At 41.6% G+C, this 27837-nt stretch overlaps 1 protein-coding gene and 1 pseudogene across 2 annotated transcripts in view; one reads left to right on the top strand and one right to left on the bottom strand.

The window, feature by feature from the left end:
* Window positions 1-16395, top strand: part of B4GALNT3 (beta-1,4-N-acetyl-galactosaminyltransferase 3) — a 215516-nt gene extending 199121 nt beyond the window's left edge. The window contains exons 23-24 of the transcript XR_016394799.1: window positions 7749-7917; window positions 13540-16395. The gene's annotated coding sequence lies outside the window, so the exon portion shown is untranslated. The remainder of the gene's footprint in view (window positions 1-7748; window positions 7918-13539) is intronic.
* On the bottom strand, window positions 1009-27837 carry LOC111176609 (uncharacterized; annotated as a pseudogene). Its single transcript, XR_016394805.1, has 3 exons — window positions 25848-27837; window positions 16764-16894; window positions 1009-14602 (listed from the first exon to the last, which is right to left on the bottom strand). The product of XR_016394805.1 is annotated as an uncharacterized LOC111176609 (transcript).

The raw sequence follows: 27837 nt of genomic DNA, 5'->3' as shown, positions 1-27837 counted from the left end.
ATATGACCACGTGTGTAATCAGAATTTTTCCAGGAGCCACTTTAAACTAAAACAAAACAAAACTGGTGAAATTAATTTAAATCATACATTCTATTAACCTAATATATTCAAAATATCATTTCAATGTGTAATCAATATAAAAATTATTAATGAGGTACTTTACATTTTTAATGTCATTTTAAATACACCAGACCATGTATACTGTACACTCACAGTGCACCTCAGCTCTGACGTGCCGTGTTTCAAGTGCTCAGTGGCTGCGTGTGGCTGGTAGCTGCCATACTCATACAATAGTCAGAGTGAGTTTGTAACGAAGCAAGTTGGATTAGGTCATCACCCTCTTAATAACTCCTCAGTGGTTGCACGGTGCACAGAGACCTGCAAGGGGATCCACGGTCTGGCCTCATCTTGCCAACATCCTCAACATCCTCGAGGCCTTCTTGTCGTTCGCTTTGCTCCAGCTGCCTCGGCCTCCTGTCAGCTCTGAGAACACACCAGATCTCCGTGTCCGCGTGTGCCGTGGCTGACTCTTCTCACCCTCAAATTTCAGCTTAAATACTTTCTCCTCAGACGGGCCTTCCTTGCCCGTATCGAAGAGGGTCCATCTCCATTATCATTGTCACAGTATTGTCTCTGTTACCTTCATAGTCCTTTTTCCAGTTTGTAACTGTATGTTTACTAGTCAGTTTATTGTGTGTCTCCCCCAGGAGACCGTGAGTTTCATGAAGGCGGGAGTTATCTCCAGCGCCGTATAAGATCCTGGCTCTAGTTGGCACTCAATAAATGAATATCTGAGCACCCTCTCTCCCCTGACTAAGGGAACTAGAAAACAGATTTATTTCAGTAATGCTACGCATCAAATTACAATAAATGCACAATGAATAAATGCATCGTGCCCGGCAGAGCTTCCTTCCTATTAAACAAGGAAGGTTTGACTATAGGCAAAATTAGATTTGGTTTATCTTTGAAGAGATCTTAATTATTCACTCTGCAAACAAGGCAGTTTCCTTGAAAAACTAAGGGGAGCTGTGTCTCTAGGTGTCCCAGATCTCAGTCGAATGGCTCCATGAAAGTGAAGCTCTTACTCTGTGAGCCAGAGCCAGGGACTCCAAAGCCTGGGTGGCTCTGGGGAGATGGGAGATGGTGGATCTCCTTGATGCCAGCCCAGAGGGATTCGTCACTGGTTCATTCATTCAGCAGACGTCTGTGAGCCTGTGAACACCTTTACAGCAGGCACTGTGCTAGGCTCTGGGACTACAGCGCTCAACCAAACAGACGAAGATCCCTGCCTACACTCTAGTGAGGGGAGACGGATGCTAATTAAGAAACTTAAGTATGCTGTTGTTTCTGGCAAGGAAAATAAAGTCAGGAACGGGGGTGGGGAGCACAGGGCTTACAGTGTTAGGTAGGGTGACCAGAAAACGACTCCCTGAGATGGTGACATTTGCGTAAAGATCTGAAGGAGGTGCGGGACTGGCCCGTGGGGCCGTCTGAGGTGAGGGGGCTCCGGGCGCTAAGGGGACAGCGAGGAGGCCAGTGTGGCTGGAGGAGAGTGAAGAGCAGGGAGAGCAGCTGGAGGCGAGGTCACAGGCATTGGGGTGGGCGGACGCATCACGTGGAGCCAGAAGTCGGCCACTGTGAGGACTCGGGTTCTCACTCTGGGCGAGGGTGCAGGTCAGCGGAGGGCTGTGAGCACAGGAGTGACATGGTGCTGACTTGCGTTTCAAAAGGATCCTCCCACACGTGTGCGGAACGGGAATGCACGAAGCAAGGAAGAAAAGGGGAGAGCTAGCAGTTCGTCGCTTGGCACCCAAGCAACAACGCTGGAAACCGCCTCTTCAGAAGTGTGGCTCCGGATTCACCTTGTCCCTGCGCTATAGGCCGGGGCACTGGCGCACGGGGCCTGGGCTGTGCGCCGGGAGGGCAGGCAGGACGCTGGAGCTCGTGTGACAAGAGCAGCCGATCGCTGGTGAGGCTGCAGGAGGTCCTGGAGCAGCTTCTTTGTCGCTGGGAAGCTGACTCTCCTGGGTGCGGTCACACAGTGATGGCCGTGGCCGGGGAGGGTTGGGAAAACCAGCTACGTCTACTGTCGGCCTCTCTCAGCCTGGACAACCTTTGAGAGAGGCGCATCTCTTTTGAATTTGCACAGATGAGATGGGGCAGAGGGGAGAACTAACATTTCTCATTGGTACAGCGTGCAGACTGTGTCAAAATGCGTTGCTGAATCTAGTTTGCTCCAACCGTGAGAAAGCAAGACTTACCGTAAACAGAAGATGTAATTGTGGGGTTGAGAATTTAAGGAGCTCCAAAATGGCTCCTTTAGATAAATTTATCTCTGCTAATCATTGTTTACCTCTGCTGCATTCTTTTACTTTTTCTGTTTTTTATTTGAATGGAAAGACGCTTTTGCCTGGTCTCAAAAAATAAGACATGTACATGGTTAAAAAGTCAAACAGTACAAAAGGGTAAACAATGCTAAGAAATGATATTGACATGTAGAGTCCCAATTATACAAACATGTAAAGTCTTCTTAAATTCATCTATATATTTGACCCCCCAAAAATGCCATCAGCACTTTTCTAGAGCTAGACAAGGCAATGCTAAAGTAAATGCTGAAAGGTAAGCGTGCAAAAATTGTGATAAAATTCTGAAAAGGAAAAATAACAGGGTAAGATTAGCCCTAGAGGATTGAAATATATTATAAAATTACCATAATTAAAAGTTTGCCAGTGGCACAGGAATTGACAGATTAGTGGTATAAAATAGTATCCAGAAATAGACCCAAATATACATGAGAATGTGTATAAGAAAAAGGTAGAGGGCTTCCCTGCTGGCGCAGTGGTTAAGAATCCGCCTGCCAAGGCAGGGAACACAGGTTCAGTCCCTGGTCCGGGAAGATCCCACATGCCACAGAGCAACTAAGCCCATGTGCCACAACTACTGAGCCCGTGCTCTAGAGCCTGTGGGCCACAACTGCTGAGCCCGCGTGCCTAGAGCCTGTGCTCCACAACAAGAGAAGCCACTGCAATGAGAAGCCCGCGCACCGCAATGAAGAGTAGCCCCCGCTCGCCGCAACTAGAGGAGGCCCGTGCACAGCAACAAAGACCCAACGCAGCCAAAAATAAAATAAATAAATTTAAAAAAATAAAAAAAAAGAAAAAGGTAGAATGTCAAGATTTGGGGGGTAAAATTATTAATAAATGGAGTTGAAACATTTAACTTACTATCTAGAAAAAAATTAGATCCCTACCTCATTCCTTATACCAAAACAAATTCCAGACGGATCAAATATTTGGATGTTAAAAATAAAACCATAAAAGTAAAACAGTTGGACATTTAGGGAAATAATCTTGGATGATGTTAGGGGCTGAATTACGTTCCCTCAAAATTCATATGTTGAAGTCCTAACCCCCAGTATCTCAGAATGTGACTGTTTTTGGAGATAGGGAAGGTAATTAAATTTAAAATAAGGTCATAGCAGTGGGCCCTAATCCGATATGACTGGTGTCCATGTAAGAAGAGATTAGGACACAGACAGGCACAGAGAGAAGACACAGGGAGAAGACAGCTGTCTAAAGCCAAGGAGAGAGGCCTCAGAAGAAACCAACCCTGACGACACCTTGATTTGGACCTCCAGCCTCCAGAACTGAGAGGAAATAAATTTCTGTTGTTTAAGCCACCCTGTCTGTGGTACTCTGTTATGGCAGGTTTTCAAACTCATACAGGTGACTAAAATCTTTCTGAGCAAGATATGAAATTCAGAAGTCATAGAAGAAATGATTGATAAATTTGACTACATAATTTAAAATTCCTGCACAGAAATAAAAACAAATGACAATGAAAAGCCCCCCAAAATTAAAAAGACAGCACACCAGGAAAAAATATGACACCCAAAGGGCTAATTTCCTTAATTAAAAAAAAAGAGCCCTTGATTATCAGACCTTCCTTCCCTCCTTCCCTCCTCCCTTCCTTTTCTCCTTCCCTCCTTCCTTCCCTCCCTTCTTTCTTTCTTTCTCTTTCTCTTTCTTTCAATAAAAGCTGAAAATCCAAAAAATGTATATACGGTATTTCCTGATGGTTTCCCGTTGAATGCTAATTTCAGTTGTAAGCACAGTACCATCCGACACTGCGTGGGGCTCCTGGCTGAGGACCTGTAGTCTAGACGCCCACCACAGGGGGCCTTGCCTTAAGCAGGTCCGCTCAAAGTGGGCCTGCGTCCTTTTAAGCTCTCACTGACCTTGAGAGATGCAGAATTAGGGTTTCTTCCTAGTCATCCAGAATCACACACAAGCACACTCACGCACACACACACGACTAATATTAACTCTCCAGTACGGTGCTCTCCGGAGCAGCCTTATAGAAGAAACCATTTCCCCATAAACAACATGATGCTTTCTGACCCAAGTGGGAATAGCCTTAGAGTTTTGGTGCAGAGCTGTGGCAGCCACTTCCTTTGTCCTCACCTTACAAGAGGCCCATCTGCCTGGGAATCATCCTCCACAGAGCTGTCGTTGATCGATGGCTACACTGAGAGCCTGAAGAGGCTTTAAAAAACCCTTCTCTGTGCTTTAAGCCAAATCACATTCCCAGGCAGACATCTCCAGAAGGGAAAGAGGAAATGGGAGGATTTATGATCCCCAGGAACCCCCTCCCATGAGCAAGTGTGAGGTGAGGGTAGGGACAGTGCGCTGTCTGCAAGCATGGGGAGGATGGGCTGGAAAACTTCACACTTCACGCTGTTGACTGTGGTTAATCTCGGGTAATGAGATTTGGAATGGTTTTGCTTTTCTTCTATTTAATTTTCTAAATTTTCTGCAGTGAAATTGTATTGCTTTTCTAAACAGGAGAAAGAACAATAAATGTTATAAAAACCATTTTGTATGTTAATCTTATCTTCCTAACTAGACCATATAAACTCCCTGAAAGAGAGGTCACACATTTTTCTTTTCCTCCTTCTTCTTCTTCTCCTTCTTCTCTTTCTCTCTCTCTCTCTCTTTTTAAAAATTTTTTTAAAAAATTTATTTATTTTATTTAATTTATTTATTTTTGGCTGCTTTGGGTCTTTGTTGCTGCACACAGGCTTTCTCTAGTTGTGGCGAGCGGGGGCTACTCTTCATTGTGGTGCACAGGCTTCTCATTGCAGTGGCTTCTCTTGTTGCAGAGCACGGGCTCTAGGCATGCGGGCTTCCATAGTTGTGGCACGTGGGCTCAGTAGTTGTGGCTCATGGGCTTAGTTGCTCTGCGGCATGTGGGATCTTCCTGGACCAGGGCTTGAACCTGTGTCCCCTGCGTTGGCAGGCGGATTCTTAACCACTGCGCCACCAGGGAAGCCCCCCTCTCTCTCTCTTTTTGATATCCTTTCCCATACCTTTGTTCAGGGCTCATGGTGTGTACTTTATAAACTCTTGCCAACAGTCATTAATTTGGAGTGTTTCCCAGACTAAAGTCACCTGGGCAGGAGAAACCTTGCCTGGGTCAGAATAACCCTGTGGAGCCGCCTGGAAAGCAGAATCTGTGGGTTGGACATGTGTTACCCTCTCCTGATCTCGTAGGCACATCATCATCCCCATTGGGCACCCAGCCTCATGATGCTGTATTCCAGGGCTCGGTTACTTGGTGCTTTTTCTAAAAATGATTTTTTTTTTTTTTTTGCTGTGTTGGGTCTTCGTTGCTGCACGTGGGCTTTCTCTAGTTGAGGCGAGCGGGGGCTACTCTTCATTGCGGTGCGTGGGCTTCTCATTGCAGTGGCTTCTCTTGTTGCAGAGCACGGGCTCTAGGCGTGCAGGCTTCAGTAGTTGTGGTGTGTGGGATCAGTAGTTGTGGCGCATGGGCTTAGTTGCTCCGCGGCACGTGGGATCTTCCCGGACCAGGGCTCGAACCCGTGTCCCCTGCATTGGCAGGTGGATTCTTAACCACTGTGCCACCAGGGAAGTCCCTTGGTGCTGTTTTAAACTTTAGATGGTACTTACTGGTTGACAAGAGGGTTGCCACTCACAGGTTTATTACTGGTCAGTGTGAATATCATCAACTTGAATGTTATTTTTTGTTGTTGTTGTTGTTTTTGCGGTACGCGGGCCTCTCACTGCTGTGGCCTCTCCCATTGCGGAGCACAGGCTCCGGACGCGCAGGCTCAGCGGCCATGGCCCACGGGCCCAGCTGCTCTGCGGCATGTGGGATTCTCCCAGACCGGGGCACGAACCCGTGTCCCCTGCATCGGCAGGCGGACTCAACCACTGCGCCACCAGGGAAGCCCCTTGAATGCTATTTTATGCGAGAAGTCTTCTCTGGTTTCCTCACCTAGGAGTAATCTTTCCTTCCTCTAAATTTCACCATGCATGATTTCTACCATCATGGCGTCCATCACTTTCTAAATGTATGCTGTTATTTACACACACATCTTACCTCCCCTCCCGAACCATGTGTTTCCTGAATCCGGATCCTGACTGTTTTTACACAGACAATCCTATTTAAACCTCACAACTACCCACCACCCCATGACATAGGTGCTTTATCTCTACTTTACAAGTGAAAAACCTGAGGACCCAAGAGGTTAGCAATATCTAGTATAGTAGATTAATATCTAGTATCTAGTATAGTAGATCTTCAATAGGTCACGCTGCTCCTAAGTGATGGAACCTGGATTCACACTCAAGCAGTCTGACCCGAGTCCATGCTTTTCGTTCCTGGGCCTCAGCATCCCCCAGCCACGCTTCCTGCACATGGTAGGCAGTAACAGTGCAGTAAATACTCGTTAAATGAGTTCATTAGTCCGTTATATACAAGAAGGTTGGTCAGCTGGTAGGAGGTTCTCCCAGTTTCTGATGCCTCCTCCGACCTACAGCATTAGGACAGTTTAGACTGTAAAGGATTTAGGAGTAAAATTAGGGGTTATTGAAGGGCTAGATCTGCCTCCAGACCACTGTCAGACCAAGTTTGACCAATACGGACATAAGTTGCATTAGAATTAGCCTAGGACGCTGCTTCACAATCATACGGAAACCTAGCTAAGACTGATAACTTCCTGAAGAGGAGAGGCTACACATCTTAAAGAGCTAAATTGTGTAACTCTTTGAACCTTGGTGTTGTGTGTGCTTGGAGAGTGGGGGAAGAGCATATATACTGTATGTGTAATATACATACACACATATATATACATATACACACACACACACACACATATATATTATATATCTTCCAGGTTTACTGTGAGGTTTAATGAGATAATGTGAAGTGCCCAGCACAGTGCTTGGTACACAGTAGGAACTCCATACGTGTAAGCGCCTGCCCTCCACTCCACCCTCGTTTCCCACTTTGCAGCTAAGCCGAAAGAAGGCACAAAGCCAGAGGAAAGATGAGTGGGTGACAGCTGGCAATAAGAGACATGTTGGTCAAATTCCACAAGAGAAATTGGCTGTGAATCAGAGGTGGTAAAGTCCACTTCCAAGACTCCAAAGAGCAGCTTTTATTCTTGCAAGAAAAGTTAGTCAGGAGAGGGACAAGTGAGAAGTCTCCTGGAAGAAAGAGGAGGTAGTTATTCCCAGCAGAGCGTGAAATTGGCTCTTGGGAGGCCTCCCCTGTAATAAGTGACTATTTTGCTGGGCAGGATTGGATTAGCTCAGGGGTATTTAGCAATCTGTGTATCTCGCTGGGTCCTGGCACTTTACCGAGGAATAGGAAGATTAATTGCAGGCACCTGTCTGCTCGTCCCATGTAATATAACCAACGCTGGAAGGTTCCTCTCATTCCAGAAACTGCTCAGCCTCCCGCCTCTGCGAAGTTTGCCCATCTGTCTGGAAAAAGGCAGTTCAGGCCATGTTTTTCCCAAGCAATAGAAAAAGCCAGTCTCAACAAAGCGAGAAGTTTGTCCTAAGAAGCTGGAAGTTTACTTAAGAGATATTTCAACAACCTATGTCTTCGGTAAGTCTCCCCTGAAACAGACTCCTAGATGGAGACGTGCATACAGGGTGTTGGGGTTATTTTGTTTTTGTGTGTGTGTTTTTTGGAGGTGGAATGTATTCTTAGGAATGACACGTGTACGGCAGTAAGGGAAGCAGAATTGGGCAGAGGGAGGTGAACTTCGATGCTGTGGCACCAGGGGCCTCAGCTGAGCCCGTGGAGGCTGGATAACGGTGCAGAGTTGTCCCCAATAAAACGAGGTGTGGCCTCACATCCCCAGTGACCAGCCATTTGATGCTGGGGGCCCCAGGGAGGGGTGGAACCTTGGCCAAGGCAGCTCCCTCGCCAAGGGCCCTTCAGAGGGAGCTCAGCTGTGAACCACCAACAGCCAACCCTGCAGCTGCTATAACCTGCCATGCAGCTGTGAGCCACATTCAGAGTTCAAAATCTAGGGAAAATGTTGAACTGTCATGATGTCAGACATGACAGATTTCAGACGGACAACTGTCCTAGATTTCCTCTAGGAGCTGAGATTTGGGGAGGGGAGGAGAAAGGGCCATCGTGTGACTGTCAGTTTTCCGCAGTGGAGATGGGCCAGAGCCAGGCCTAGATGGCCTGATACAAGCCAGCTATGTCTGTGGCTTGACGGAGAAGTCTGTGTTTTTCTTCTCGACTGCAGAAATTAAGGAAGTAGAATAACTGGACTGCTACACCTGGAAACTTAACTCCATAGCCCAGAATCAGAGTAGGTACTCTACACGTGTCTTTTTGCATTGAATAGCATTTCACTGGTTTGGCGTTTCTGACTGAGGGATCCATTGGCTGTCTTTGCGGAAAGTGGGGGAATTTTTCTTGGAGTATACCTGCACCAGTATGCCCACCTTGACTTAATCGTATGGGGGTCTACAAGTCTTGTTCATAAAATGTGTCGAGCTTGAGGAAGAAAAGGTAAGAAGATGAGTTTATTAGACCTTGGCAAAACAAAACAAACAAAACGCCACAACCGAGCAAACAACCTCATCCACCTGTGGTTCCCTCCGTGGCTGACACTTTACATTCCCACAGCGTTTTCCTTGTATATATCACTTAGCATCTATCTTTTGTTAAAGGGCTTCTTGATTTTGTTTGTTTTTAAAGCTGTTGTTCTATCAGGTTGTAAATGCCTGGAGAGGAGGATCTCCAGACATCCTGCCTTGTTTTCTTCACAGTCAGGGATGATATTCAAGGTAGTTAACACCCAGTACAGAACAGGAACCAACCAAATCAAATGGACACTGGTCTCAGCAATTTGTACAGCCATACTGGTATGTACAGCTGAGTATGTTTTCTGCACACAGAAGGCTTCCAATAAACGATTGTTGGATTGAATTTCATTGGTTTGGTGTCCTGGCCCTGGCATCTAATGGCTTTCTTTCAGAATTCAGGCTACTTTTTCTTGCCAGGATATGACCATAACCATTTTTCCTCCTTGATTTAATCCTGCAAGAGTCTTTGAGTAATTGTGAAGAACTTTGTGAGTTCTTCAAACCTGCACTGTCCAATATGGTAGACACTAGCCACATATATAAGGTTGCTAGATAAAATATAGGACACCTAGTTAAATTTGAATTTCAGATAAATAAAGAATAAATTTGTAGTGTAAATGTGTCCCATGCAATATTTGGGATATACTTAAACTACAAAATGATCTGTTGCTTATCTGAAATTAATAATTAACTGAGCATCCTATGTATTTATTTGCTAAATCTGGTAACCCTACACACGTGGCTATCTAAACTTAAATTAATTGAAATGTAATAAAAAATTTAAAATTTATTTTCTCAGCCTCACTGGCCACATTTCAAGAGCTCTGTAGCCACATATGTGGCTAATGGTTCCCATCTTGAACAGCACAGATATAGAACATTTCTATCATTGCAGAAAGTTTTACTGGACACTAACTTTGCCAAGCAAACGATAGCAGGAAAGTTTTGTGTATTTTACACATTAAAAAAATATATATTTGGAGCCTAGAAGACCCCTTCTAACATAGCCAAGAAGCCACATTCTTCATGTTTCGGTTTGTTACTTTCACTGAATATGCAGGATATTTGTTCCAGATAAATGAGCCTGTATGAGAGAAGCAGCTCCTGCAAACCTACGTTTTTGGACGCTGTTGTCCTGCTTTTCTCCTGGGACTGCCAGGAAATGTCAGCTGTCAGATCAGAGCAAATCAAAATTTAAAGAGTCCTAAATGAAAAATAAATGTGTTGTTATTTGACTTAATAGTCTCATTATTCATAGATTTTCTTAAATTGATAAGCAGATAATATTATCACCTAGAATATTTGTTTTATAACCCAAGTCTGTGATGAACCTGGTAAACATGGCAGAAGTCTTCCCTCTCTTAATTAGCCTTTTGGGAGAAAACCTGTTTTGAATCACTGCCTGCAGCCCCGGGAGTCTTATAAGGAGCAAGAGTAGATTAAGCTCTGGGAGGGGCACATGCCGAGAGCTGATTTTTACATATGACTTGGTGAATCTCAAACAGAAACTGGCTAACATGCCAGATGGGACCAGCGTAAAAGTGACAAGACTGCATCAATGTCAAGGGCAGGGATCTAAAGGACTTGACATATTAAACAGTTGTACACCAAAATATTATAAAAAACAAAATTAAAGACAAATGACTTAAGTTTGAAAATTTTGCTATGTGTGTGACAGAGTTGATGCCATCTGTACGTAAGAAGTTCTCACAGATCAATAAGAAAAAGACAAATGCCTCAGTAGAAAAATGACCAAATAATAGGAAAGTCACAAAATAAAAAATACAAAAGGATAATATACCTTTAGTGTCTAGAATAGTGACTGTCACATAGCGGGCACTCAGTAAATACCCACTGTCTGAATGAATGTCTACGAAAAACATTTGATTTCAGGAATAATAAAGAACTGCAAATTAAAATAACAGTGAAATAAATTGTTTTCACCGGCCAGCTTTGTAACACTGAAAAAAAAAAAAAAAAGTACCTGGTGTTGGTAATGGTGAGGGGAAATGTACCAATTACCCACTGTGGGTGGGAGGGTAAAGTGGTATCAACTTTTCAGTGGAACAGTTGACAATATGCAAAAAGCTTTGTCTAAAACCTTTGACACAGCAATTTACAGGAAGTTATTATGAGAAAATACTTACAAATGCCCAAACCTATGTGTACAATAGTAGGGTAGGTGATATACATTTTTCATTGTTGCTTCTTGGGTCAGTCTTTTAACATACCCTCTAGGGCTTAGTGGTTGGTGCATAGACATGGGTTACATCCAAATCAGGCCCCTCCTTCCACCGAATTATCCAAGTGGGAGATGGAAAAGGAGTTCTGTCTTTGTCCTTGGCATGCTGGCTGTCAGGGTGGGCTCTAGAGCTGACAGCGGCTGTGACCTCCCCTGGAATGTGGCCAAAATATAGAAGTAGAAATGAGACAGACAGACAGAGGGAGAGAGAAAGAGAAAGTGTTCTTGTGAAACTTGAGTCAATAAATCCAGTCAACTTTAAGGCGAGTATACTTTCTTCCTTTCTGTGGTTTTGTGAACCAGTTAATTCTACTTTTTTGCTAAATTTAGCATGAGCTTGGACTTCCACTTCCTATCAAGATGGAGTAAAAGGGGCCAAATTTACCCACCCACCAGAAACAACTAAAAATCTAGACAAAATATTTTTTTTAAATAGCCATTTTCGAGATATTGGACATAAGGCCTGACGAAATGGGGAACAAATGAGGTAAGCCCTGTGAGTGCCCAGCCTACTGCCTTGAGAGATTTTCCAGATGGTGGCATGGAAAGGTGGAATCTGGGTAGAGCCTCGAAGATTCCCTGAGGTGAGGAGCTGAAGCTAGAGTCCAGAGAGACCAAGACAGCTAGAGTTTGCAAGACAGAATACTAGATAGGAGAGAGCTACACACAGACAGAAAAATGACAACAACAAAAATCTAGAGATCTTCAGAGGGTCCCCCTCACCAGCACATGAATGTGAGGAAACTGTTCGAGGTCAGGGAAGGAGCCACCTGAAAGTATTACGCGAACAGTAACAAGAACTCATACAGGGCCTGAATAGTGCCTGTTCCCGCTAGCCAGATTGGAAATCTTATAATTCACAAGTCATTAGGCAAAGTACTCAGAAGGATTTTGCCTCAGTTGTGGGGTAAAATTGGCTCTCAACTAAATGCCGCCCTGGTCCTGCCTAACAAATTAAAAAAAAAAAGACTTGAAAGGATCAAATTGTTTCCAAACAACTGTGCCCCAGAACAAACTCAAGAATTGGGACTACAAAAATATCCAGCACTCAGCAAGGTAAATTCACAGTGAATGGAATTAATGAAAATTTACTGGGCATACTGGGAAATATGACCCGTAATGAGGAAGGTAAACAAACTGACTCAGAACTGATGCAGATATTAGAATTAGCAGGCAAAGACATTAAAACAGCATTATAACTGTTCCCTAGCTTCAGAGGCTCAAGGAAGGATTGACTACGTTAAGTAGAGATGCGGAAGATATTTTTAAAAGACCCAAAATCAACTTCTAGAAATAAAAACTGTAATGTCTGAGATAATGAGTATACTGGATGGGATCAACAGCAGATTATTCACAATGGTTTCAAAGTCCATCCATGTTGTAGCATGTGTTAGTACTTCATTCATTCTCATGCCCGAATTATATTCCATTGTATGGATATACCACAATTTATTTATCCATTCATTGGTTGATGGACATTTGAGTTGTTTCCACTTTTTGGCTGTTATGAATAATGCTGCTATGAACGTTCATGTACAATTTTTTGTTTGGACATATTTTATTTCTCTTGGGTATGTACTTTGGAGTGGAATTTTCCTAAGCTTTTTTATCCTCTTATCTCCATTTATCAAATATATAAATAGCATAATTCCAGCTGGAGTTGCTGGAATTGCATGGTAATCCTGTGTTTAACCTTTTGAGGAAGTGCCAGACTGTCTTCCAAAGCAGCTGCAGTGCTTTACATTCCTAACAACAGTGAAGTCCAGTGAATCTATTTTTTGTTGTTGTTGCTTGTGCTTTTGGTGTCATATCTAAGAAACCATAGCCTAGCTAAAGCTCACAAAGATTCACTCCTAGGTTTTCTTCTAGGTGTTTTATAGGTTTTGCCCTTACATTTGGATCTATGATTCATTTTGAGTTAATTTTTGTGTATGGTATGAAGTAGGTATTCACTTTCTTTTTTTTTTGTCTGTGGCTATCCAGTTGTCCCAGCACCATTTGCTGAAAAGACTATTTTTTTCCATTGAGTGGTCTTGGCATTCTTGTTGTCAACTTATCACAAATGTGAGGGATTATTTCTAGACTCTCAATTCTATTCCACTGATCTGTTTATCTGTTTATCTGTATCCCAGTACCACCTTACCTTGATTACTGTAGCTTTGTAGTACGTTTTTGAAATCAAAAAGTGTGAGTGCTTATATTAATTCTTGATTACATTAATTGCATTAATTCTTGCTTACATTAAGCTAAAATATGTCTCCTTGTAACTTCTCACAGTCTGCCCTTTGGAGACACCCAGTTAGTTTGTCTAGAGAATACATGTGCTTATACAGCTTTGTGTTTTAAAAATGCCAAATTCTTGGACTTCCCTGGCAGCGCAGTGGTTAAGAATCCACCTGCCAATGCAGGGGACATGGGCTCGATCCCTGGTCCGGGAAGATCCCACATGCTACGGAGCGGCTGGGCCCGTGTGCCCCAACTACTGAGCCCATGCGCCACAACTACTGAAGCCCGTGCACCTAGAGCCCGTGCTCCCCAACAGGAGAGGCCACCGCAGTGAGAGGCCTGCGCACCGCAACGAAGAGTAGCCCCCGCTCGCCGCAACGAGAGAAAGCCTACACACAGCAACAAAGACCCAAGGCAGCCAAAAATAAATCAATAAAATATATGTGCCAAATTCAGTGTAAGGAAAACTCTTGGATCATTATCTGCAAATTTAGTTTCCTGCCTCAGGATTTCTGCCCAGATTGCATATCTGGGACGTGAAGAGAACGAAGGAGCACCCTTAGCCCTTGCTATTTGCCCAGAAAGGTATACTTTCAGATAGGAAATTTCTTTCTCACCAGCAAATACGAGGGGGAAGACATCCGTAAGATCCAATGCCTTGGTCTACCTGGACATTATACTTTGGATGTAAGAGAACCCACTGGTCTAGTTTAGTCACTGGCTGGGTGACCAGGGCCACACGCTTACCCTTTCTGTGTCTTTGTTTTCCCACCTGTTTTATCCCTTCCCCCTCCCTTCCTCAGAGGGAGTGTGGGAAAATGAAAATAAGGGTACGACTATGTGAAAAGCTTTTAGTTTGAAAGATACTAGGAAAATACAGGATGCTATTAGAGTGGATCTGTCGTGAACAATAACCATTAAAGACCAACTAACACATTTTAAGAATTAAAACTACAGTAAAATAACCAGGTTGAGTATGTCATTGCATCACCTTTCAAACACAGACATGCAAACCCAGCTAGAAAACTGTTTAATCCTAAATTAAATGTGAGGACTAGGACTGCTGGCCTCGTTTAGATTCAGTCACTCAAATTGCCACTGCAAGTTCCACGACTACTGTCAATTTTTAACTGTGCAGTGGACTCTTGTCAGGATTAAGCAGGTCAGACTTTATTCGACACAACATTGACTGTCGCTGGTGCCTTATTTTTACCTGAAAAAAAAAATAAAGAAAGGCCGTTAAAAAAAAAACTCTGGTTAATAATAAATACTGAAAGATTATAGTGTGTTAGAAGCTGACAGGTATCGTAATATCTAAATGGATTTATTGACCTTTAAATGGAGCTTGGCTCTCATGTCTATTTGTCACGATTTCCTACTTATTTCCTTCCCCACTTTTTCCCCATTGTCAACTCTTGTTATTCTCAGTGATCACAGAAAAAAAAAATATGTTAGTTTGAGGGACTTAACCTGCCAGTCTGTGTTGTTTTGGTCACATTATCTCTCCTCCTTTACTGAAATATCTCTCTTCTTCCTTGTTCTTTTTTAGTTAAGGTATAATTGACATACAACATTATATCAGTTTCAGGTGTCCAACGTAGTGATTTGGTATGTGTATATATTTCAAAATGATCACGGAAATAAGTCGAGTTAACATCTCTTAACTGAACTGCTTCTAATCGGGCTCATTACAGAGCCTCTAACAGTAAGAATTAAAGGCTCTAATACAAACTTGTACCGACAAACAGAATCTCATTAAGAAGTTCATTTTGGTCCTCCCCCCAGCTCCTCAAGAGAACGTGCTGGTGATAATATCCAGTCTAATTGTGTATTTTCTACATGTGATTACAACGCAGCAGGACTATCGGACTGCATAAAGTTTGAAGTGTTCTTCTCATGAAGTGAACTGTCATTAGTATTACTGAAGACAGAAACCAATTTTTGGAAAGGAGGAATGAATATAAAGATGAGTTAGGGCAAATTGGATGACTGGGTGAGCCACGCTGGGATGCAGAGGTAAAGAAATTGAAGCTCTATGTCCTATATTTAGTATTTAAATAATGATAATTTAAAAGATCTTTCTTAAGGGAAGTCTGTTGATGTGCTAGGCCTGGAAGAGAAGAAGGATGTCTCTGTCATAGTGGAGTCAGCTCACATTTTTACCCTTTCTCTATTCCCCACTGCACATAGCTTCCACTCATAGACCTGGGGATAGCGACAGATCTTCCACAAGCATCTTGTATCTAGTAGTGAAATATTAGTAACAACTTAAAAGTACCAACTGAAGTAGTGTTTAAATAAGTTTTAGTTCAGCCATGTGATGAAAGATTATGCTGTCACTTAAAATAATATTGTATATTTAAAAATTAGTGATAATTTTGATGGAAATATGATTATAGTGTTAGGTTAAAAAATAAAACATGCTCATGAAGTAAAAAAAAGAAAGGAAGAAACGTACATAAAAGTAAAAGCGGGGCTTCCCCGGTGGCGCAGTGGTTGAGAATCTGCCTGCCAATGCAGGGGACACCAGTTTGAGCCCTGGTCTGGGAAGATCCCACATGCCGCGGAGCAACTGGGCCCGTGAGCCATAACTACTGAGCCTGCGCGTCTGGAGCCTGTGCTCTGCGACGAGAGGCCGCGATAGTGAGAGGCCTGCGCACCGCGATGAAGAGTGGCCCCCGCCTGCCGCAACTAGAGAAAGCCCTCGCACAGAAACGAAGACCCAACACAGCAAAAATAAATAAATAAATTACTAAAAACTCCTACCCCCAACATCTTCTTAAAAAAAATGTAAAAGCATAGAAAAATATCGGAAGGAAATATATCAAAATGTTAATGAGGTTATCTCTCTGTGGTAGAATTATGAGTGGTTTTTACACGTTTTTTTTTGCCTATCTCTATTTTGTAAATTTTCTAAAAATAAAATGTATACTCCTGGAAGAATAAAACAATGAAGGTTAGTTTTTAAAGAGTTAACAAATATAATGGTTTTCTGGCCTTTATAGAGATAAAATAATGTAATTTTTAAAGTATGTCTTTTGCTGTTCTGATGAGCAGAATTTATTATAGACCTAGTTTGTTTTGTGTGTGTATGAATGTGTGTGTGTGTGTGTGTGTGTGTGTGTGTGTGTGTGTGGTGGGGGGGTGGTGATCTTGGATACACAGAGTTAAATTTAACGTTTTAAATTAATCACATGGTTGACATCTGCTATGACCAGGGCCCCTTCCCAGGTATTGCAGAGGACACAGTTGTTATGAGGCACAGACCTTGCTTACAGAAGGCCTACATCAGATGTGGAAAAAAGGCTTAAACATGTGGAAAAGTCAATAACAATCCCCATAGCAAGCTGATAGGTTTTTCCAGAAGTCCTTACATGATGTTCCGTTCATGTAATTTGATGACCAGAAGATGCTTCTTGAGAGGACCTGTCCACTTGAAAACATCTTAGTCAGTCTTTTTGGGAATGTTTTCTGTCTTTAGGTAATAACCGTGTGTCACAGGAATCTGCAGAGGTAAGATTTTTTTCCCATTTATTAAAAAAATTGAACCAAAGTTTATTTGGCAATAAGATAGGGGCTAAGTCTCTACAAGGGCTTTAAATTTCTCTTTGGGCAGGGTTCAGCCTTTTGGGCCCCTTCTAATTACTACCTGTGACTATTTTTTCTAACCAAGGTCTAGCCCTTAACGTCCTGATTCTTGGGTAGCTGATCCAGCACTTCAATCTGTCCTGGTTTGTTACAGGCAGAGATAAGTGATAAGATTCCCCAATCCTATTCTGTCATAGCTTAATACCTCTGTTGAAGCTCGGGGATAAGAGCTGCAGAGATGCACGGATGGAGAGCTGACGTCAGCCTGGCAGTTGGAAAGGCCTACTGTGACAAGCTGCTCCCAAGGTGCACTAAGCTGTGAGGCAGCACCACCTTGTCTTTCTCTAGGGAACCCCCGCGTTCCAGACCTAGATTCCGCACGCACATCCCTAACCTGGCTCTTATTAGCATCGTGACTTGTGTTAGTGTTTAGCACCCTTATTCAAGAATTAAAATCATACTGCATATAAAATGTGAAATCAGACATGCTTCCTCTCCAGTGGTCTAGAGATTCACACAAAAGAAATTGAGAAGTATTTTAGGAGAGGGTGAAAGTAGTGGAGGGGGAAAGAAGTAATCATTTCAGGATTTTCCTGAAATGCAAAACCAACTGATTATGTGTTCAGTTCAGCGAAGGGCCCGGCTCTGCTAATCTCATCACTACAGCCCTAGATGGCCCGGGTTCCTCTTCCTTCATCACCTGCCCCGATTGTTTCCTTGTATTGTGTATAATTTTATGAGCTTTGTGATTAAGTTGGAGAAAAATGAGACTACTATTTAAGGACTCTTAGTATTGTCTTAAAATAATGTATACTTCTGTCTACTCTAGATCATTACTCAGTGTAGAACTTGGAGCTCTTTACCTAATTCTCAGCTATTCTAAGAGAGCAAATTTACAATGTCTTCAATTGGTCTAAACACATACGGACATTTGGAAGATGAAATATTATTGCTGCTGTTACTGAATTTGCTGAATACTCTTTCTAGTTACAGAGTAAATCTGACTGTGGAGATTAATTAAGCAACATATGTTCAGTAAAATCATCTTGAGAGTCAGAAAGTTAACACTACATATAAAATTATGAATGTTAAAGTAGCACATATAATTTTCCTTGATCATAAGTGACTAATTTTGGTAGAATTATATGCCATTTAAAAAATCTGCTTTATTGCAGTGTAATCTATGTACAATTAAAATTCACCCATTTAAAGTGTACTGTTCAATGAGTTTTGAATGAATACAGTCACGTAACCGCAACTAAAATCAAGATAGAAAACATTTCCTTCACTCAAAATGTTCCCTCAAGGGACTTCCTTGGCGGCCCAGCAGTTAAGACTCCGTGCTTCCACTGCAGGGGGCACGGATTCCATCCCTGGTCGGGGAGCTAAGATCCAGAATGCCCCACAGTGCAGCCAAAAAGAAAAAAAAGAAAGAAAAAAAGTTCCCTCTGCTCCTTTGCCGTCAATCCCCATCCCTCCTCCCACCCCCCCAACCCAGGAACAGATCTGTTTCTATAATTTTGCCTTTTCTAGATTGACATATAAATGAAATCTGTAGTCTTTTGTGTCTGGCTTCTTTCAGCTAGCATAATGCTCTTGAGATTCATCCATATTATTGTACATATCAGTAGTTTGTTTCTTTGTATTGTTCAGTAGCATTCCATTACATGGAAATACCACAGTTTACTTACCCATTCATTACCTTTTGACAGGTATTTGGTATAGTTCCAGTTTTTGGCTATCACGAATAAAATTACTCTGAAATGTCTTTGTGTGGACATACATTTCCATTTCTCTTGGGAAATACCTAGCAGTGGATTTGTTGGATTATATGGTAAGTGTATGTTCAACTTTATTAGAAAGTCACACTATTTTCCAAACTGGCTGTACCACTGTATTCCCATCAGCAACGTGTGATAGAACCAGGTGCTCTGCATCCTTGTCAACACTTGGTATTCTCTGTCTCCTTTAGTCATTCTAGTAAGTATGTGGTAATATTACACTGTGGTTTTAATTTTCACTACATCAATGACTAATTATGATGCAATACGTCTGTTCATGTGCCTATTTGTCATCCATTTATCTTCTTTGGTAAAGTATCTGTTCAAATCTTTTGCACACTTTTTAAAAATTGCACTATTTATCTTAATGTTGAGTTGTAAGAATTCCCTACATATTTTGTTTACAAATATTTTTCCAGATATTTGTTTTGCAATATTTATTCTGTGGCCTTTTCATTTTTATAACATTTCTTTTAAAAAACAAATTTAAAAACTTTTTATGAAGTCCAGTTTAACAATTTTTTCTTTATGTGCATTTTGTGTCCAAAAATTCTTTGCCTAACCCAAGATCACAATGATTTTCTCCTACGTTTTCTTCTGGAAGTTTTACAGTTTTAACTTTTATATTGAAGTGTATGACCCAACTCAAGTAAAGTTTTATGTACTATATGAGGAAAGGATTTGCCACCCAATTGTTCCAGCATTATTTGTTGTAAAGGCTACCCTTTCTCCTTTGAATTACCTTGGCACCTTTGTCTATTTGTATTTTGGCACTCACTATTCTGATCAACTGATCATTTGTCAGTCTTTAAGTCAGGACCACACTGTTTTGATGACTGCAGCTTTATAGTGAGTCTTGAAATCAGGTAGTATAAGTCTTTCAACTTTGTTCTTTTTCAAAATTGTTTCTGCTATATCAGGTCCTTTTATTTCTATGTAAATTTAGAATCAGTCTGTCAATTTTTTTTTTTTTAGACTCCTCCATTATATACTGTCTTTTTTTTTTTTTTTTTTTGGCGGTATGCGGGCCTCTCACTGTTGTGGCCTCCGGACGCGCAGGCTCAGCAGCCATGGCTCGTGGGCCCAGCCGCTCCGTGGCACGTGGGATCTTCCTGGACCGGGGCACGAACCCGTGTCCCCTGCATCGGCAGGCGGACTCTCAACCACTGCGCCACCAGGGAAGTCCCATTATATACTGTCTTAAAGTATTACGGTGGCTGTATTTTCCTAGTCTCTTTTACACGTAGGTATTGAAAAAATCAGAGCAGTTTTCTTTTCTTTTTTCTTTTTTGGCTGCGTTGGGTCTTAGTTGCGGCAGGCGGGATCTTTCGTTGCGGCCACGGGCTCTTTTGTGGCGTGCTGGCTTCTCTCTAGTTGTGGCTCAGGCTCCAGAGCACACGGGCTCTGTAGTTTGCAGCATGCAGGCTCTCTTGTTGAGGCACATGAGCTCAGTAGTTGTGGCGTGTGGGCTTACTTGCCCCACGGCATGTGGGATCTTAGTTCCCCACCAGGGATTGAAACTGTGTCCCCGGCATTGGAACGCAGATTCTTTACTACTGGACCACCAGGGAAGTCCCTGTCAATTTTCATTTTTAAAAAGTCTGCTGGGATTTTGATTGAGGTTGCATTGAACCTATAGATCAATTTTGGGAGAACTGACATCTTGACACTATTGAGTGTTCTGATCCAAAACAGGATATATCTTCCCATTTATTTGTCTTTAATTTCTCTCAGTAATATTTTGTGGCTTTTAGTATATAAATCTTGTGCATAGTTTGCTAAATTTATTCCTAAGTATAGTATGTTCTTGACACTATTTTAATTAACATTAAATTTATTTATATTTTTAAAAATAAAAATTGTATATAGTTTTGATGATTTGATATATATATCCATAATGAAATTATTAGTATAGTAAAGCTAATTAACATATCATCTTCTCAGATAATTACATTTTTGGATGTGATGAGTTTGCCTGAAATCTACTCTCTTAGCATATTTTCAGTGTTCAATACAGTATTATTAGGTATAGTCATCATGCCTATAATTAGATCTCTGGACTTATTCATCCTACATAACTGCAGTTTTGTACCCTTTGACCAACATCTCCTTGTTTCCTCCACTGCCACTGCCCCCCCCATTCTTATTCTTTGCTTCTATGAATTCAATCATTTTTTTTTCCCCCAGATTCCATATGTAAGTGAGATCATATAGTATTTGTCTTTCTCTGTGTGGCTTATTTCACTTAGCATAATGTTTTCAAGGTTCATCCACGTTGCCACAAATGGCAGGATTTTCTTTCACCGCATGGCTGAATAATATTCCATTTTGTACATATACCTCATCTTCTTTATCCATTCATCCATTGATGGACACTTAGGTTGCTTCCATGTCTTGGCTACTGTAAATAGTGCTACTATGAACATGGGAGTGCACATATCTTTCCGAGTTAGTGTTTTCATTTCCTTCAAATAAATACCCAGAGGTAGAACTGCTGGATCATATAGTAGTTCTATTTTTACTTTCTTGAGGAACCTCCATGCTGTTTTCCATAGTGGCTGCACTAAGTGACGTTCCCACCAACAATGCACAAGGGTCCCCTTTTCTCCACATCCTTGCCAACACTTATTTCTTGTCTTTTTGGTGACAGTCATTCTAACTGGTGTGAGGTGTTATCTCACTGAGGTTTTGACTTGCATTTCCTTGATGATTAGTGACACAGCACTTTTTCATATACCTGTTGGCCATTTAGATGTCTTCTTCTGAAAAATATCTATTCAGGTCCTTTGCTCATTCTTAAATCAGGTTGTTTTTTTGCTGTTGAGTTGTATGAGTTCCTTACATATTTTAGATATTAATCCCTTATCAGCTCTATGGTTTGCAAAAATTTTCTCCCATTCTGTAGGTTGCCTTTTCATTTTTTTGATTATTTTCTTTGCATTGTGGAAGCTTTTTAGTTTGATGTAGCCCCACTTGTTTATTTTTGCTTTTGTTGCTTGTGCTTTTGGTGTCATACCCAGTAAATCACTAGTTTCATTAGTTGTTTGTATTTTCTTGTATTTCACTGAATTTCTTTAAGAGGATTATTCTCAAGTTTTGATCGAACCGTTCATAGATCTCCATTACTTTGGGATCAGTTATTGGAGCTCTATTATTTTACTGTGGTGATAGCATGTTTACTTGATTATTTGTGATCCTTGTGGCCTCGTGTTGATGTATGTACACTTGAAGAAGTAGGCACCTCTTCTAGTCTTTACAGACTGATTTCGACAGGGAAAGCCCTTCACCAGGCAGCCCATCCAGAGATTCTGGATTGCACATCTGTTGGTTATCTCCAGGCTTGCTCTGGAGCCCTTCAGCAAGCAAGTCTGGTGCCTGGGTCAACAGGGTGGGCAGGCCTAGTGCCTCAGTCCATCATGGGGTGGGCCTGAAGCCTAAGTCCACTGGGTTGAGCTTGGCACTTGGATCCATGGGGCGGGTCTGGTACCTAAGGCTGTGGTGGTAGGCTGAAGACCTGAGTCCACAGAGGCAGGCCTGGTATCTAGGACTGTAATATTAGGCATCAAGCCTGGTCCCATGGGGGCTGGCCCAGTGCTGAGGTCTGCTGGGGCAGGCCAGGGCTCTGGTTCTGCTGGAGCTTGGGGCCACAGGGGTCGGTCTGGCATTGGGGTAGGCCTAGTCCTGGGGCTTTAGTAAGCTCAAGTGTTCATTTCATTCTCTTTCTCCCACTGGGAGGGTGTCTCTCTTCACACTGGGCTGCCTGGGGTTGGGGAAGGGGTGACAGAGATAATGTGAAACTGTCTTTCCTTCCCTCCTCAATGCATCTTTTCTTACTTCTTGCTCCACCCAGGTGCTCTAATCCCCACCTGGAATCCTTAGCTCTTGTGAAGGTATTTTTGCATGTGGATATTCGTTCAAATTGATGTTTCTGTGAGGGGACAGTCACTGGAAACTTGCTGAAGTCTGAAAGCCAAGCGATATATTAAAAAATTTTTAATTTTAGATTGTCCATTGCTTGTATATAGAAATGCAGTTGATTTTTGTATATTGACCTTGTATCCAGTGTCCTTGTTAAGTCACTTCCTAGTTCTAGCAGTGCTATTTTTTTTTTACATTCCTGAGGCTATCTGTGAATAAAGGCACTTTTACTTCCTTCTTCGTAGTCTGCATGCCTCTCATCTTTTATCCTCTCTTGTTACATTGAGCAGGACAGCCAGTACCATGTTATATAAAGTAGTGGGAGTGAATATTCTTACCTTGTCTGCCATCTTAGAGAGAAAGCATTTGTTCTTCCACCATTAAGCATGATGTTAGCTCTAGGTTTTTTGTAGATGAACTTTATCACATTGAAAAAGTTCCCTTTTATTTATAGTCAGTGGAAGGATTTTTTAAATAATGAATAATTGTTGAGTTTTGTCAAGTGATTTTTATGCATCTGTTGAGATGATCATATGATTTTTTTGTTTGCTGATATGGCCAATCACACTGATTATTTTTGTATTAATATTACGTTTATTATTATATCTTGAGATAAACCCAACTTGAACATGATATATTATCCTTTTTTAAAAAATATCACTGGTTTTTATTTACTAAAATTTTGTTCAGGATTTTTGTATCATGTTCATGATAGATATTAAACTGTAATTTTCTTTTTTTTTTGCGGTACGCGGGCCTCTCACTGTTGTGGCCTCTCCCGTCATGGAGCACAGGCTCCGGACACACAGGCTCAGTGGCCATGGCTCACGGGCCCAGCCGCTCTGTGGCATGCGGGATCTTCCCGGACCGGGGCGCGAACCCGCGCCCCCTGCATTGGCAGGCAGACTCTCAACCACTGCGTCACCAGGGAAGCCCTTTTTTCTGCCTTCTTTTAAGTATTTTTTAATGATTCAATTTTATCTCCTATTGGCTTATTAATTATAACTTTGTTTTATAATTTTAGTGATTTAGTGTTTACTGTATATATTTTTAACTTATTATAATTTACCCTTAAATAATATTATGCCATTTCACATATAGTGTTAAGAACTTTATAATAGTATTCTTCCATTACCCCATCTGTCCTTTGTGCTGTAACTGTTATCCATTTTCTTTTATATATAAAAGTAATTTATAAATTTATAAAGGTAAATTATATACAATACATTATTATTATATTTTCTTTAAATTGATATTTATCTTTTAATGTGATTTAAAAGAATGCTTTTCTATTTCCCAACAAATTTATTTTTTCCAGTGTTTCTCATTCCCTATTGAAATCCTAATTTACTAATCCATCTACTAACATTTTCTTTTCCTAAAGAACTTAAAAACAACCACTTTTATTGTAATGCAGGTCTGCTTGCAATGAATTCTTTCACCAAAAACACACCCAGGTTGGGTGGGGTGGTGGTAGTGAAACGCTCCAGCCGGTGTGTTTTGTAATAGCTTCCTAGGTAATGCTGATCAATCTCTTCTTGTGAGAACTTGTTACGGCCTGGAAGATGGTATGGATTCCCATACCATTTTGGTGGGTATTGCCCAGGCTTTTTCTCTGTGCATTTAAATACATATAGAAACATAATTTTAAAATATAACATATGATCTAATACCTATTATTCTGCAACTTGAGTTTTTTACTATTTTTACGTGACCACATATATATTTACTTCCTGCTCTTCTACTGCTGTGTGGTGTTGTCAAAATTAAGTATACCATAGTTTATTTTCTTGTCAACATACATGCAGATTGTTTCACTTTTTGGTTACAAAGCTGTAGTGGACTTTCTCATTTTCCGTGCACACGCGCAAGTATTTCTCTCAGGTAGGTACCAGAAAGGGAGACTGCTGGATCAATGGCTATGCACATTGTACATTTTAACTAACAAATTGCCCTCAGAAAAGGTTGTACTAATTTATGTTATCATTAATAGCACGAGTTTCTCCATACCCTTGCCAACACTTGATATTATAAACCCTTAAAAATTTTGCTAATTTTTTTGAAGAAAAAATATATATCTTATTTTAGCTTGCACTTCCCTAGTTACTGGATTCCAGTCATTTTTCAGTCATTTGCATTTCCCACTGTCTCAATTGTCTTTTCCTATCTTCTCCCCCCTTTTCTATACAGGTGTCTTTTTCTCTGTGGTTTAAGGTGTTATCTATATATTTTGGTTATTACCCTTTTGTTATATAGGTTCTAAGTTTTTCTGCCAGCTCATCATTTGTGCTTTATTGACCAGAATTGTCAACTTTGATAATAGTCAAATGTTTTTCTTTATGACTCTTGGATAGTTCTTTGAAGTCCTTTCCTATCCCATGTTCCCCTATATTTTAAAAATTCTTACAGCTCTTTTTAAAAAAATAGCTCTTTAAACTGTGTGGATATTAATTTTGTAAATGGTGTGAGGTAGACATCTAACCTAATTTGTTTTTCAAACTAATAACTAATTGATCAAGCACTGTTTATTAATCTTTACCCCACTGACTTGAAACGCCGCCTTTCTCATTTATGGGATGCTGATACACACATAGAACTCTAAATACACATGTTTCTGTATTCTCTCCATTATCTATGCTTATCTCAATACCATACAGATTTAATCCTATGGTTTTCCAATTTGCTTTGGTATAGGGCAAGTCTCATCCCCCTTTATTTCATTTATAATTAAAAAAGGTTTAAAAATCTATTCTTCATTGTTTTAACTGTCTGATTCTCCCTTCTTCCTTGAGTTGCAAATAACAAGGAGGTAAAATAAGAAGTATCATAGACAAGACAAAAGAGCATGAGAAATGAGGGAAAAGAGACAAAAAAGGAGGAATTCTCTTAAGATGGTATTTTTTTTCTCTACACTTCAAGGTGCTACCCTATAAATTATGCCACATACAAAATAAAATAGATTTTGTGTATTCATCCACTGTCTAAATCAAAGGTATCTCTGGCTTTCATTGCTGGCCAGTTACCAATGGCAGGGACCATGTAAACATAAAATGTGAATCGATGGGAACTAGAAAGAAATATGAATCAACGTGATAAAATGAATAAGGACTAAAGTGAATTAAGAACATGGTGAGAGAGAATAAAATACTTGTATTCTTAGTATGGACCTACCCACTAGGAAGTCAAATCTCTGAGCTTAGTGCATCCATGGTGTCCTGGGTTCTTTCTCCTACCCGTTGATGTCTTATATGGATTACAGAGAGGTCAATTCTTTACTTGATAACTGAAGTGACAGAGAAAGGAAAAGAACTATTAGGGATATAATAGTAATGAGTAATACAAAATACCATGCTAACTGAAAGTGGGTAAGTGTTGAAAAGGGAGCTGAACAAATAAGTGTCCATAATAAAATATTCACATAAACAGTTTAAGCTTTAAATCTAACATTGTACCTGTTTTCCTGGTGAAGCTAACATAACCCAAGTAGGAAAAGCTGTCACATGGGCAAGCCTAGTGTTAAGTCAACAGTTAATTCAATTATTTACAATGAATTTAGTTGTTCCCTGCTGAAATAACATGTCAATAGGGCATGGTGGTTGTCATGGGACTTGTGTCCAATGCAGTGTGGCCAAAGGTTCATGGCCCAGTAAGCAGGGCCAGGTAGTAATAAAGGCTTTTAATGACCATTCACACAGAAATATCCTCATTTTTTTAATGGTGCCAAAACACGAACATTGTGATTTACTGATCTCCCTTTAACTCATCAATTTATAATTAGTTGTCTCATGTTTTAAAGTAGACTGCTTTTCCTAGTAAAGCAACAATTGTGCAAGTTCTAAGAAGCTGCCTCAAGAAGTACCATACAAATGTATTTTAAAGTCATTTCTCCCCTTGCTTTGCACCGAGTTTACGGTTGAGACAAACCACTTAATACATATACCATAATGATATTTGCCGTTACCATAGCAAACGAGTGAAGGGGATATTCTTTAAAACAATGGAACTCTAATATTGGAAGACTCTAGTGGCCCCTACTAAACTCGCATTTTAAAATGTTCATAATCTTCCACCTTCATAAAACCTAACAACCATCGGTTTTAAAGCAAACTGTTTTTGTATACCTCAAAGGGTAGCTTTTGATAAACAAAAAATTGAGAAGTAGTGTACTGTTCTACGCATCAGATGAATTGCTATGAATTGTAGAGACAAACTTCTCCAAGTGGAGCTCATGCAGCCCGTTTGGGCATTTGCTAGGAAACTAAGCGCTAAGGAATCTTACGTCCGGCTGCTTCCAACCGCTGTCCTCCCTGTGCGGCCGCACGGGCCGTGCGCTCCGGAGCGGGTGCCCAGCGGGCTCGGGGGTCCGAGACTGAGCGGAGCGCGCGCGCTCGGCGCGGTTGCGCACGTTTCAGCACTTCCCGCTCCTATCGTTGGGCTAGACTTTCAACCGCCATCTGGGTTTGGCTTCCTCCTCCGTCGGGCGCCCCCTGGTGCTCATCACCTGCACCATCTTGAGTGGCTGCGAGGAGCAAAGGTCCCGGGAGCCCAAGGATGCTTTCGAGAAAGCCGCACGTCCAAAGCCGTGGTGTCAATCACACGGGTACCTGCAGGCACCTCTAGAGGAAGCTGGATGCTGTTTTACTAAGCACCAAGCAAACACAGGCGGACATTAAGTTTCATCCGAGTCAACTCGGCCCTCAAGTTTGTGGTAAAAGACGCAAAGATACGTTAGACCCCGTCTCTTCTTGAATCCGCCCCCTCCCACGCGTGCTGCGCGCTTTTTCCGGGCGGAGTTCGCTGTGACCCTTGACTGCAGTGGGGCGGCCCGTTTGTTGAGAGCCAGAATATCTGTCCTGGGCTGGAGCCGAGGATGCGGCCTTAAGTGCCATGGAAGGGAGGTTCCCTAACCTATCCAATCAATGTTATGCACAAAGTGTGTCGCCAGGAAAGGGGTCCAGCTCCCCCGGCTCTCTGCCCACGCCCCGGTCGCGGCACCAACGCCGCTCCACATTAAACAGGAACAGCAGCTCTTTTTCCATCCATGGCAACCCCAAGAGCTCGCTCTCGCCTTGGCACAGCATGGTGGGAGCCTCTCCCCTTGTCCTGCCTCCCTCTCCTTTTCTTCTCCCTTCCTTCCTAACACAATTAATGCCTAAGTCAT

This window comes from Delphinapterus leucas, chromosome 11, assembly GCF_059928025.1.
Source record: "Delphinapterus leucas isolate spDelLeu-1000000601 "Yukka" chromosome 11, BTC_Dleu_Yukka2, whole genome shotgun sequence".
NCBI classification, from domain to species: Eukaryota; Metazoa; Chordata; class Mammalia; order Artiodactyla; family Monodontidae; genus Delphinapterus; species Delphinapterus leucas.
The sequence above is the reverse complement of the archived record's forward strand: the minus strand, read 5'-3'. Positions and strand labels throughout refer to the sequence as shown.